The sequence below is a fragment of the Apium graveolens genome, chromosome 7 (assembly GCF_009905375.1).
Source record: "Apium graveolens cultivar Ventura chromosome 7, ASM990537v1, whole genome shotgun sequence".
Taxonomy (NCBI): Eukaryota; Viridiplantae; Streptophyta; class Magnoliopsida; order Apiales; family Apiaceae; genus Apium; species Apium graveolens.
The window spans coordinates 236,947,914-236,961,501 of NC_133653.1; the positions used below are offsets into that span (position 1 = coordinate 236,947,914).

Consider the following 13,588-nt stretch of genomic DNA (forward strand, 5'->3'; position numbering starts at 1 on the left):
CAACATATCCTCTAGTGTCTGGATGGTCCTTTCACTCTGTCCATCCGTCTGGGGATGGTACGCGGTACTCATATTTAACTTGGTCCCCGCACATTCCTGAAAGCTCCTCCAAAATCTGGAGTTGAACCTTGGGTCTCGGTCTGAGACAATGGACGCTGGGACTCCATGTCGCGTCACTATTTCCTTAAGGTAAATGTCCACCAGTCTATTGACTGTGTATCTCTCGTTGATAGGAATGAAATGAGCTGACTTTGTCAGTCGGTCTATAATTACCCAAATGGCGTCGTGATTGGCTTTCGTCCTTGGTAAGCCTACAACAAAATCCATCGCTATCTGTTCCCATTTCCATTCGGGAATCTCCAGGGGTCGCAAAAGTCCACTGGGTCTCTGGTGCTCTGCCTTTACTCTTTGGCAAGTCAAACACTTGTTCACCCATTCTGCTACGTCCCTCTTCATGTTGGGCCACCAGTAATATTCCTTCAAATCCCTATACATCTTGGTACTTCCTGGGTGAATGGAATACCTTGAACTATGGCTTTCATCCAAAATCTCATCTTTAAGTTCTTGAACATTCGGAACCCAAATTCGGTAGGAGTACCTCATTACCCCTTTATCATCTTTCTCCGTATGGATCTCCTCTCCAGTCATTGACTCTCTGCCTTCATTCATTATTTTCTCCTGGCACAATTTGATCTTTTCCAATAACTCTGGCTGCATTGAGATCTCAAAAAGCTTTTCAGTTCCGGTTCCGGTTACCTTTACCTCTATTTCCATTTTCTCAAAATCCCTTATCAACTCTTCCGAAGTCGTTAACATTCTGAGTCTTTCCTTTCTACTAAGGGCATCAGCCACCACATTGGCTTTCCCTGGATGATAGAGAATCTCACAATCGTAGTCCTTGATTAGTTCTAACCATCTCCTCTGGCGCATGTTGAGCTCTTTCTGCGTAAATATGTACTTGAGGCTCTTATGGTCTGTGAAAATCTCGCACTTCTCTCCATATAAGTAGTGCCTCCAAATTTTTAAAGCAAATACTATTGCCGCAAGCTCAAGGTCATGAGTAGGATATCTAACCTCGTATTCCTTCAATTGTCTTGACGCATACGCAATAACTTTACCGTGCTGCATAAGCACACATCCTAATCCTTTGTGCGACGCGTCACTATATATCACAAAATCTCCTTTTCCATCCGGCAATGCCAATACCGGAGCCGTTATCAACCTTTTCTTTAATTCCTGAAAACTGTTCTCGCATTTCTCCGTCCATTCAAACTTCTCTGTCTTACGAGTAAGTCGTGTCAAAGGGGCTGCGATCTTCGCAAAGTCCTGTACAAATCTACGATAGTAGCCGGCCAATCCTATGAAACTCCTTACCTCTGTGGGTGTGGTTGGCCTTTCCCAATTTGAGACCGCCTCTATCTTGGAGGGGTCGACCAACACTCCTTCTTTATTGATCACATGTCCTAAAAACTGTACTTCATTCCGCCAGAATTCACACTTCGAGAATTTGGCATATAACTGCTCCTCTCTGAGTATTCCTAGAGCTATCCTCAAATGCTCTGCATGTTCTGCCTCAGTCCTTGAGTAGATCAAAATATCATCGATAAAAACTATCACACACTTGTCCAAGTACTTCTTAAATACTCTATTCATTAAATCCATGAAAGCCGCTGGGGCGTTGGTTAATCCAAAGGACATTACCAAGAACTCATAATGCCCATACCTGGTACGGAACGCTGTCTTGGAAATATCTTCGGGTTTAATCTTTAGTTGGTGATATCCAGTTCTCAGGTCGATCTTGGAAAAATAAACAGCATCCTTTAGCTGGTCGAACAGATCATCTATTCTAGGTAATGGGTACCTGTTCTTTATGGTTAGCTTGTTCAACTCTCGATAGTCTATGCACAACCTCATGCTCCCATCTTTCTTCTTAACAAATAAAACTGGTGCTCCCCACGGAGACACACTGGGTCTTATCATACCCTTATCCAAGAGTTCCTGCAATTGGATAGCTAATTCTTTCATTTCTAACGGGGCTAACCGGTAAGGTGCTTTTGAAACTGGCGCCGTCCCTGGGGCCAACTCAATAGCGAATTCAATCACTCTATCGGGTGGTAATCCCGGAAGGTCTTGGGGGAATACATCTTCAAATTCATTGACTACTGGAATATCTTGTAAGTTGGGCACCTCCTTCTGTGTGTCCACCACATAGGCTAGGTAGGCCTCACTTCCTTTTCGTAGCATCCTTTTGGCCTGAGCCATAGTCAAAAATTTCTGCGTCTGCCTCTTTCCTCTAAATATAACTTCTTTCTTCCCGGGGATATTTAACTTAACTTTCTTCCCTTTACAGTCTATCTGAGCATCGTTGCTAGATAGCCAGTCCATTCCCAAAATCACATCAAACTCCCCTAATTTAAAAGGGATCAGATCAACACTGAAAGATTGTTCCCCTATGCCTATCTCGCAGGCGGGGTGAATCTGGTTAACAGGAATAATTTCATGATTGGCTATTTCTACTTGTAAGGGTTCTATCAAAGGTTTAGCCTTAAGTCTTAACTTACGCGCAAAGTCCTTTGATATAAAAGATTTAGTTGCTCCCGAATCAAATAAAACAATTGCACTGACTGAATTTAGGGAAAGGGTACCTGCTATCACATCTGAATCTTTCATAGCATCCTGGACTGTCATGTTGAAAGTCCTCGCAGTAGGTGGCTTATTAGAAGCAGCCCTGCTTGCTCCCGAAGCTGCTGGTTTGTTCATTGGGCAATCCTTCTTCCAATGACCCTGGCGTCCACACTGATGACAATTGGTGGTTGGAACAATGGCAGGGGTTGATGATGGGCACCTAGTCGAATAGTGGCCTTCCCGACCGCACTTAAAACAGGTTACTGGCCTTCCTTTACACTCCCCAGTGTGATTCCTTCCACATATATTACAGGCTGGCAATGGGGGTCGAGATTGGTTGGGATAGGACATTCTTGACTTCTGGCCGCCCTGGCTCACACTCACACTCATTGGCCGCTTAAACCCAGTGTTCCTTCCTGGTAGGGACACTGCTCCTCGATTAAATCTAGTTGGGAAGCTCCTTCCTGCGGAACCTCCACCCATGCTCATACTTTTCCTCTTTATTCCTTTCTCCTCTCTTTCCTTCTGCATCTGTTCACTTCCAACTTCTACAATCGTTGCCTTTTGCACCAGAGTGGCATAGTCCGTAAGCTCAAGGATTGCCACCCTATTCTGAATCCATGGTTTCAGTCCCTGCTGAAACCTCCTAGCTTTCTTTTCCTCGGTGCTCACAAACTCCGGCACAAACCTTGATAACTCAGTAAATTTCGCTTCGTACTCTGCTACAGACAAGTTATTCTGCTTTAGCTCCAAGAACTTGAGCTCCATCTGGTTTTCCATAAACCTCGGGAAATACTTCCCTAGAAACAACTGACTAAATCTCTCCCAGGTTATTATAGCATCTGTCTCCATGTTTTTCTTGGCCTCCCACCAGTAGTTAGCTTCTCCTTTCAGAAGGTAGGTAGCAAATACAGTTTTCTGTGCCTCATCGATACTCAAAATCTCAAAAGATTTATCCATTTCCTTTAACCATGCCCTTGCCTCAACTGGGTCGGCTGATCCGTGGAACTCAGGGGGCTTAAGGGACTTAAAAGCCCTGAAAGAGTTTGCCACTGCATTGTTACTTCCTTGAGGGGGTGGGTTGGGTTGACGTTCCAAATTCTGTCTTAGGAGTTGCATAAACTGACCCATGGGATCCATGCCTGGGTTTGGTACTGGTTGCTCAACCTCGGTTTCTCCTTCTTCAGCCTCTATCTCAAATCCCTCAACATCATATGTTTCCTCTTCTTCTTCATACAGGGAGTCATCCTGTTCCACATAATCCTCATCTTCCTCTTCACTGTGTTCTTGATTTCTATTGTCCTGATTATGGCTTCCCTGGTCCTCAGACCCAGGGTTCGCCCTAGTTCCAATCTTTCTTGGCGGCATGATTCTGATAATAATAAAAACAATTATTGAGAAAATTCAACGTTAGGTCACAATCATATACAACATTGTGCCTTGCACAGCTCTTATAATGGGGAGAACGTATATCGCAATTCTATTATTTTAAGAAAGTTCTAATACGAAGTGCAGTAATAATAATAATAAAACAGTGATCACGTCACTAAGGAACTGAACCGAAAGGAAACAAATATATACATAATGCGAGAATACATAGTTTGATCTGGTCAAAAGTACAACAGTGCTACAGTCATCTGTCCCAAAAGTGATACACAAGAGTCTATCTGTCTAGTCAGAAAAAGGGATGCTACATACAAGTCAACTATCCCGGAAAATTGGCTCTTACTAAGGCCTCGGCTAACTAGACAACTAGACTATTCCATCAGCAATCCTGAATCACCCACCGGAGCGGGTCAGCTCCCAAACCCTTTCCATCGCACGACGGAAGATATAGTCGGCCTGCCGCCTGGAGATCCTACCATGCCTGTCCCCCTGGAGAGATCTGAGTCTCGCTCGGGACGTGAGCTCTATCCCCGTAACTCCCTTCTCAAGGATCGGGGTATAGAAGCCCTGGTCTCATAAGCTCGGGTACGCCTACCCGCCCTCTCTGCATCCAACTCCCTCCTGGCCTCATCCAGTCGGGCCTCGGCAACAGCCACTCGGGTCCTCAAAACATCCTGAACATATCCATGAGCTAACGAAGACTGCCTCTGGGCAGGGTCAAGAGGTGGTGAATCCGGAGCCGCTGAGGGTGCCTCCTCGGTCTGCCTAGGCTCGGAAGTATGGGTCTCTGATCTGTCATCATCAGGAATCCAAGATGGTGGTGGAGGGGTAGGGGCTCTGACCACCGCAAGTGTGGGTAAAGGGATACCAGCATACACTACCATAGATCCAACACGCTCCTCAGCTACTGGGACCTCATCCGGGTCCTCCTCATCTGGAATAACAATAACCTCTGTCTCTGACTCCTCTGAGGGGTCCTCCTCATCCTCCTCCATCTCAGGCTCCTCCTGATCCTCAACATCTAGCAATGCCTCATCATGCTCACGCTCGTACATCTCCGGGTCCTCCATCTCAGGCGCCTACACATTAAACGAGCTAAATTACTATCATGATACTTATAAGGGTTCCCGTAAGGGTTTTAGCTGTCAGTACTACTTTAAGTAGTCCGACCATGAACTTGGCAAGAGTTCTTATTATCTTTGTGAGTTTGTTATTATATCGTCGCATCATCTCTGAGGTTTATAACGCTTAGCTCTGATACCATTTCTGTAACACCCCCAGATCCGGGGTCGGGAATCCGGGTTGTCACGGTCTTTCTTTCCACAATATCACTTTACTTAATTAATAATAAATACCCTCATGGTGTGACCCCACGCTAACACACACCACAACTCGTTATAGTCTCAGAGATGAAATTGAAATAAGTACAAGTCTTTGAATCCACAATTTAAAATTATTACAACCCAAAATGATTACTTGATAATTTACAGTTAATTGCCATTATCTGCCACAAGTTATAATTATACATAATTGGGTTCTCAAAAGTAGATGGTCTAAACTACAATGGATCTACCTCTGCAGCTATAGCAGCTACAATATCAGCGGGAAGACGCGGGACGCTTCCCACGCGCTTGCGCTGGGTCTGCTGGAGTCTGGCCATCTCTCCTAACTGTTGTTGTGTGATGAAGAAATAAAGCAAGAGTGAGCCTTACAGCTCGCAAGATAATATATACAGTGATATCAATAATATAAGTATCTAAATGGATACTTGATAGCATCTCTATCATATGCAAGATAATTACTTGCTAGATATAAGTAAAAACAAGGAATGAAGTTACCAATACTTCACCACACTTATATCTTATAAAGCGACTTGAACTACCACTGTTCAAAGTATTATAAGTTTTAAGAAAAACATCCCATAGATGAGACCACAAGTTAAGACTTGAATAGATTCAATCTTTGAAATATTATTGAATGAAAAAGTTATGAGATACTTTATTTAGTCCTGATATATATATATATCCACATATATATATCCCGAAAACATTTCCTGGAACCTCTGTTATGTGAAGTATGAACAGAGTTCGAAACATCCAATGAATTTTGGAAAGGAAAAGAGTTTTGGCATAAACCCGATATCTTGCTGATCAGGCACAGATACCAATAAGTAACCTTTTCTACTAGTAGATGGACGAATTCCCCACTGGTCATCACCCTGGTCATAATTAAGACCTATGCTGGACTGCCACTCAGCCACCTATGCATTTGATGGACTCCCACTGAGCCACTTACACAATAATAGACCGTACCTCGGCCTGTCGCTTATGCCGACTCAATGAGAGGGGCTTACTTCCCGAACGTTGGGCAAGTAATCAATTCATTTACCAAATCTGCAACCTTGTTGCGAATATAAAATACACCACAGAGCCGGATTCCCCAGGTTTTTGAGCGAGTATTTAAATCCCCTTAAAAGGAAGATCTTAAATAAAAATGAGTTTTGGGATCCGCTCTGACTTTTAAAAATCATTTTGAAGACTCGAAAACACTTTAAAGAGTGTTTGGAGTAAGGCTGATTTAATGAAGTAAATCAGTCCCCAGAATATTAGGAAATATCTGAATATTATTAATTAAATAATATTCCCATAAAGAATAATCTTTATAAAAATAATTGAAGTAGAAGTATTAAAATTTATACTTGAAACGAGTATTAAATAACCAAAGATATACTTATGTAAAAGTATTATCTTTATTTGAATAATCGAAAATAAGTTTGATTATTTACACCTTACTCTTTAATAAAATAAAGAATATATCTCAGCAATTAATCGGAGTCATAGATCCTCAAATGAATATTCAAATAATATTCATTAAATAATATAAACTGAGTCATAAGCCTCGAATGAATATTCAAATAATATTCATTAAATAAAATAAAGGAGTCATACATCCTCAAATGAATATTCAAATAATATTCAAATAAATAAATAAATAAAAGGAGTCATACGCCTTCGAATAATATTCGAAATAATATAATAAAGTTTAAAGTTATCGAATAAACCTTATTCGATTAATAGTTTGGAAAACTATAACCATATATATATATATAATATATATATATATATATATATCCATATCCATATAAAATCTACTCGGGATCCTCGACTCCCGGTTTTAGAAAATATTTTCACCTTTGAGTCCCTATACTAAGGGTATATGCAAGATACAACTATCCTCTAGCATAGGTATTATCAAATAACCAACAGATGTATATTTCAAGAATATAAAACAGGCATGCATATATACCATATCACATGCTACAATATATCGCAAAAATTTGCTAATAACAATCATGCAATATCACAAGATAATGCATATGCATACATTTTCATCACAACAACAGTGTATCGGATAGAATACTTGCCTGAGCGACTTGGGGGTGAGAAAGGCTCGGGACGAGTCTGATAACCTATAAACAACAAGTAAGTTGGAATTAAACCAAAATCACTTGTAAATCTATGATTTAACTAACTTAGACTCTAATGCTAGTTTTGCGCTCACCGATTCACTTAAGTCACTCGGGTACCCTCGGCTCCACCATTTTTAATAATTTAACCTTTACGAGTTTTAAAACGATTCCTTCGCGAATGACTTACCAACTGCCTAACACCCTTACCCTAAATGTTTCATACATTAATTAACCCTTTTTGGTCTTTAACCTACATTCCAAGTAAGGCGAGGGAAAAAAGTTTCGTTCGTGAAACGCCGTTACTTGAAACGGTCGTTTCTCCTAAACCGTAAATCGGAATCGAACGAACTACATATCAAAACGAAGCTCGTAACATGAGCTATCTAAACATGGCAGTGGTCACAATTTAGCAGGGGGTTATCGGGTCCTAATGCTATGCACAAAAACAGTCCAAAGAAAATCGGACGTTACGACGGCTATGTTTACGCGATTTCCCATTTTTAAACTACCCACAATCAACACAAACCATCCTCAAATCCAACACACAACAAACACCCATCCTTATCACATCATAACAACCCCAACCAATTCAATTTAACCATTCATACTTATGCTTAAACTTTACTTTAATCATTCTTAAGTTTCTTTAAATCAAAACCACAAAATTACCATTTCATTTCACTACCATTCCAAATCTCAAACTCTAATCATAACAACAACTACAATAACATCCTACTCATCAAAGTCACCTTATAATATATATGAACCTAGGGTTTGAAAATGGTATACCTTCCTTGAAGTGGTGGGTTGAGCTAGGAAGCCTTAAGAAGCTTGGAGAAGCCTTAGGAAAGCTTGGATCTTCAAGAAAAACAAGAAAAAGTTCAAGTTAAAAACTTGAAAACACTATTCATTATCTTCTTCATTGATTAAATGGAGAAGCTAGAGAAAGAATTAATGGCTTAAACTCATGATATAGCCATGACTAAGCATAAAGATGGTTAGGGAATTTTCTTACCAATTAAGGATGCTTGGATCTTGATTTTGAAAATTTTTTCTTTGAAAAAGTGTAAAAAGCCGAGAGCTAGGTGATGAACAAATGCCTTGGTTGATTTTTTTTTGATCTTTGATGAAATGATTTGCTAGTTGGTTGACTTGGTTTTGCTTTTGATTTAGCAAATTACCACCTTGCCCTTGAATTTGTGTGGTCCTTAATCAACCACACCTCCCTTCTTCCATGTCATGCTTATGTCACCCTTATGATGTCATCCTCCCTTCCTTGTCTCCTTTCTATTGGTTGGATGACATCACTCCCATTAAACCCTTTGATTAGCTTCCTAATCGTTTGCCTAATGACCGCTGATCTGTTGTACGGTTCGCTTAACTTTCGTTCTCGTTTATCGTTTGAAGGATCATACCCGGGATCTTATTACTTAGGTTCCCTTAACCTTTCTCAATACGTTATATTCCTTTTTATGATCCTCTATTATAATCCTTTAATTTAAATCCTTTTTATCCTGTTACCTTATACTCAATTCTCTCCGTATCTTGTGGATTTCCGGGAAAAACCAAAGTGTTCGGAACTGGGTTCTGACGATATTTACATACACTTATATACTTCATAGAGTACTAATAAAATCCCAGAATATCCATAACAGAACCCCTATATAGTGTGGCGTGAAAAGTTTTCTCATTCAGCTAAAACACTATTCACAAGGGTTACAAAAAGTTGAAAAATTTTGGGGTTATTACACTAATATACTTCTTTTCGAAGTTATACTAGGGGGTTTAGCTTTGAGTTTGGAATTTGTTAAAAAAAGTTTTAAAAGAAAGTGAAAATTTATTTGTGGAATTTGGATACCTTGTTTATAGAACTATAACCTTAAGAGATCTTGGATTAGTTTAAGGTCATATATAATAAATATCTTCCGCTGGCTATGGTTTATTGATTAAGCAGGTTAATTTGGATTGAGGTTTCATCGTGACGACCAAATCCTCTGACCCCGGATTTGGGGGCGTTACAATCACTAGTTCTATCATATGGTCTCATCTGTGGCACCGTGAAACGTTTTGGTATTTCGACCAAAGAAATGTTATCATGGAAAGGCGAATCACCATAGCTCGTTGGGGTCACCTTCTCTAATGGTTTTGGAACACCAGGAATTCTTTCAATCAAACCTCTCACTCCTTGTAGTTCTCTTTTGAATTCTTCTGTGATTTGATTTCGGGATCTAGTACTTCTATGACGTGACCTTCTTTTGTCTGTATCTTCTTGGCGATCATCACAATCTTCATATCATTGCTCATCACGTTTCTTTTCCATGTCATCGTCGTTGTTGGGCACATCCTCCATGTCTTCTATAACAATAATGTCATCTGCTCCATTCGTTGGCCCTTCATGTTGGTCGTATTCTTCTTTATCATCCATGTCTAAACGTCTGACCACGCTTGGGATTGTCTTCTTCGTCACAGTTTTAGTTCTTGATTTGGCCGTAGTCAGCTTTTTCTTTAATATTTCATTCTCAGAACGCATCCTCTCCATTTCGTCTTATAGCCATTTCAATATCGCTGCATTTCTTTATTGTTCTCAGCCTCGACCTCCTGGTTTGTAACTTGTTCCCCGTCATTTGCCATCATAATGTGTCAATCAAATCCTTAGCGATTTTCCCACAGACGGCGCCAATTGTTTTTACCAAAATTAGAGAGGTTAAATGCTAAGGATATTAATCTACTATGTTTTACGTAATGTGACTAAAAATGAACAATGTAAATAGGTTGAAAACAGGATATTTGTGACGCGGAAAACCCAAGAACGGGAAAAATATGCGGGTGGGATTGTGTACCTAACCAAAAATATGATTCACTATATAAATGATGGAGATTACAAGAATTCTTACTAACATACATGAAGTAATACGAGTACCATGTTGAATGTTATTACATATGATTATTTGTTTAGGCTTCTGGTATTGTGTTTGTATTTGTAGGCTTTCTTCTCAGATGAACTCGAGTTGGTGTAGTGTGTTGAATCAAGTTGCTATGTATCTGTTTTGCCTGCTCCGTTTATCACTTCCTCCATCTTCATTTTATCTCTTTGGTTGTTCTTCTTTTTTCTCCAACTTCCCCCCTTTTTCGCTCTTTCAAATTATAGATGTTGATAACATGGATATGCATTCCTGGTCTTTCTCCTATAAAGTCGGCAATCCTTATACTGAGTCTCGATTCCAGACGCTTACCACTTCTGCTGATGTTGTCTAGGATGCCTGCTTCATCTTCCCCTCTTGACATGCCATCTTGTCCTTGCCGTGAACTCCTTCTGCCATGTCTGTAATTTTTATATATAAAAATACGGTTGGGATTTTCGGAGGCGCAAGTTTGTGCTTGTTTCCGAGGTTCTTTCAATTGCTCAGGAAATTGTAAGGTGTAAAACTCAATGGAGTGTATTAAAATAAAATGTAAACAAAAATGGGTCATTCAAGGTCTCAATTAATGTAGTTAGTAGAGGTATACTTAGGTCCGTAGCCCGACTAGAATGGGGAATTGGCCCCGAACCACTTGATCATAAGTTACACTAGGTGTGTGTATGCACAATTCTCCGAAATCAGGCCAGGTTCCTAAAAAAATGTATTGTGTATAATTCTAGGGTTGGGGTCCAGCGGTGGTTCATTTATGACAACAACAGCGATGATGACATTGATAGCATAGTTAAGTTATCAACAGATGATAATTGCAACATAAGTCATCATATATGGCCTTGGATCAAGACTCAAGAAGCTGGTTTTGCACAATGTGCATTAAGAGCCAGGGATTTCTGTGAATGGGTTGGGTTCATTGATGTGGATGAGTTTTTACACTTCCCTGGTGGTTTGTCATTACACATCATGCTTAATAACTTCTCTATGCCTAATGAAGTGGCTGAATTGAGGACATCGTGTCTAAGTTTTGGACCGTCAGGACTCAAGTGCCTGCCTATAAAGGGCGTTGTGGCTGGATACACTTGTCGGGTGTTGGCCCCAAATGTCACTTTTTTGGGTCAAATGGCCTTCAATGTCACTTTTTGAAAAGTTGGCCACAAATGTCACTTGAAAACGAGATTTCGGTTGAAATTTTTCAAAATAAATGAAAAACGCAGTTTCGTGTTAAGTTTTTCTATAACATTTTTTTTATTTTTTAAATATAAGAAAAACGCATTTTTATTTTATGTTTTTGTTTAAAAACGAGGTTTCAAAGTGTGTTTTTGATGAAAACGCAATTTCAGAAATTGTTTTGGTAAAAAACGCAGTCTCATATTTAGTTTATGGATATAAAAATGGGATTCCAAGCTTAGTTTTTCGTAAAAACGCAATTTGTAACCGATTTTTTCTCAGGATGCAAAAAAAAACCAAAACGCAAATCCAAAATGAGTTAATATGAAAAGCTTATCTTGAGGTTGCGTTTTGCCCCCTAAACATGAATTGAAGTTGTGTTTTCATTTTTTTTTAAAAAAAATTGAAAATAAAACACGAAATTGCCTTTTTTTATTAATAACAAAAACTTCAACCGAAACTATATTTTGGAGTGATATTTAGGGCCGTCTTTTAGTAAAGTAACATTGAGGGCCATTTGAATTAAAAAGTATCATTTGGGGCTTTTTTTCCACTTGTCGAATGGCAGTGCTTGAGAGACACAAGAGTATAGTCCGTCCAGAAGCATTGAATTCAACATTGATCAATATGGTGCACCATTTTCATTTACGGGATAAGTACAAGTATGCGAATATGAACAGAAGTGTGATGATCATAAATCATTACAAGTACCAAGTGTAGGAAGTATTTAAGGAAAAAATTTACAGGGATTGGCAACGTATGTGTTTGATTGGAAACAAGCAAAAAATATGGAGTCTAGGGATCAGGTACCAGGATTGGGGACCCAGGCGATTAAGCCACCTGATTGGTCCACTCGGTTTTGTGAGGTTCGAGACACTGACCTTAGGGACAAGGTGCTACAAACTTTTGGTGACCCAAAAACTGGTATGTTACCATGGCAATTTGTGGTTGATGAGCAAGACAAGTTTTATGTTTGGAAGAAAAAGAGGAGAAAAATATTGAGAAAGCCCTGATGGGTTCGATTCTGTTTCTATAGCTATTTGATAGTGTTGTAAGCTAAATTGGCAGTAATGTAAATATATGTACAAACAAGCATTTAAGTAGGCAAAGAAGAAAATACTTAGCTACGGGGTTTAGAAGTTAGAGTTTGCTGAGATGCCATTTAACTTTTGTATAATGAAATCATTGTTATTACATTCAACTTAATTTTTATCAAACACTGCTAGCAATAACTGTTGGATTTTAATCACAGCGGAGGCATGGTAAAACACTTTTACACATACAAAATCCAAATAAAAGCATATAAATCGTGGTAAAAACGTAGGGATCGAATACTAACCTTTAATATGTGATCCAAAAGCAACGATCGGAGATCCTTAGCAGATGCTCCTCAAACGTGAAGCACTCCACCCGTATCCACCAAGAAAACGACGTTAAGGAGGAGGAGGAGGTGGAGAGAATTGGGTTTTTCTAAAAATTGGGGTTTCGGGTTAGAATAAAAATAGGGTTTATAATAGTATATTTATAGGCAAAATTTTTAGCTGAAATTTTCCCATAAATATTATTATTATTATCCCATTTATTATTCTTATTAATAATTAAAACACCTTTTAATTATTAATCCTTTTTCTAAACACTTTAGAAATAATTCTCTCTCTTGATTTAATTTCCAAAAATTAAATCCTTTAATTAATAATATTAAGAACTTTTCTTAATTAATTTATAATCAATTAAATCTCATTTAATCAATTATTAAATTTGCCAATTAATTATTTATTTCATAAATAAATAATTATTAGCCATTATTAATTAATTCCTCCACCATTAAATCATTCTCTTTTTATGGTGTGACCCTGTAGGTTCAATATTAAGCAGGTAGTAGAAATAAATAATAATAAAACTATTTTATCATTATTTATATAAATTCTCTAATTTATTAAATATGATTAATTAATTAATCATATTTATTCTACATCGTGAGGGATACTTCTCAGCATATCGCGACTATCCGGATAATACGAATTCA

The 13,588-nt window shown here is 38.8% G+C and overlaps 1 pseudogene; it reads left to right on the top strand.

Annotated features, from left to right (window-relative positions):
* The window catches only part of LOC141674571 (glycosyltransferase family 92 protein RCOM_0530710-like), an 87,111-nt pseudogene extending 74,536 nt beyond the window's left edge, over positions 1-12,575 (top strand).
* Positions 12,576-13,588: the final 1,013 nt, after the last annotated feature.